Source organism: Anneissia japonica, unplaced genomic scaffold, assembly GCF_011630105.1.
Source record: "Anneissia japonica isolate Jap-2015-1 unplaced genomic scaffold, ASM1163010v1 scaffold1786_len174244_cov121, whole genome shotgun sequence".
Taxonomy (NCBI): domain Eukaryota; kingdom Metazoa; phylum Echinodermata; class Crinoidea; order Comatulida; family Comatulidae; genus Anneissia; species Anneissia japonica.
Genome location: NW_022732870.1, coordinates 148,840 through 149,429, shown reverse-complemented (window position 1 = coordinate 149,429; position 590 = coordinate 148,840).

Here is a 590-nt window from a genome sequence, read left to right as displayed (position 1 = left end):
GAGTACATATTATAATCGAAAATGTTTGCTTGTAAAAACCTTATTTTATTGTTTGTAGGCCTACAATTTCTAGCTTCGTAAAATGAATCGGACATTCTTCACATGACCATATTGAATCCAAAAATCTGTTCTTATATTTATAGGGATTACAGTGCCAAGAAAAGCATTGAAAACAAAATCATTCAACAAAAAAATCAATACAATATAGAAAAAACTCTTGTCAAATGCCGAGAACTGGTATTACATGGAATGTCAGAGGACAACGACGACGACGATGCTGATGATAGCGATAATAGAAATAGTTCATTCTTATATAGCGTACATACTGTAAGCAAGCTGTCAACGCGCTGATGTTTTTTATCAGTAAAAATTCCCTATACGTTGACATTCTATAAAATTTCAATATAATATATGCTGATTTAAATACATTTAAAGCAGCTGAAGATCAATGAATTAAAAGGTAATACCAGGGAACCTGGTAATACGTTTTTATAATAAAAAAGAATGTGCAGGCCTATAGCTGTTTTTCTTTGATTCACTTAGAATATATATATATATATATATATATATATATATATACATATATATAT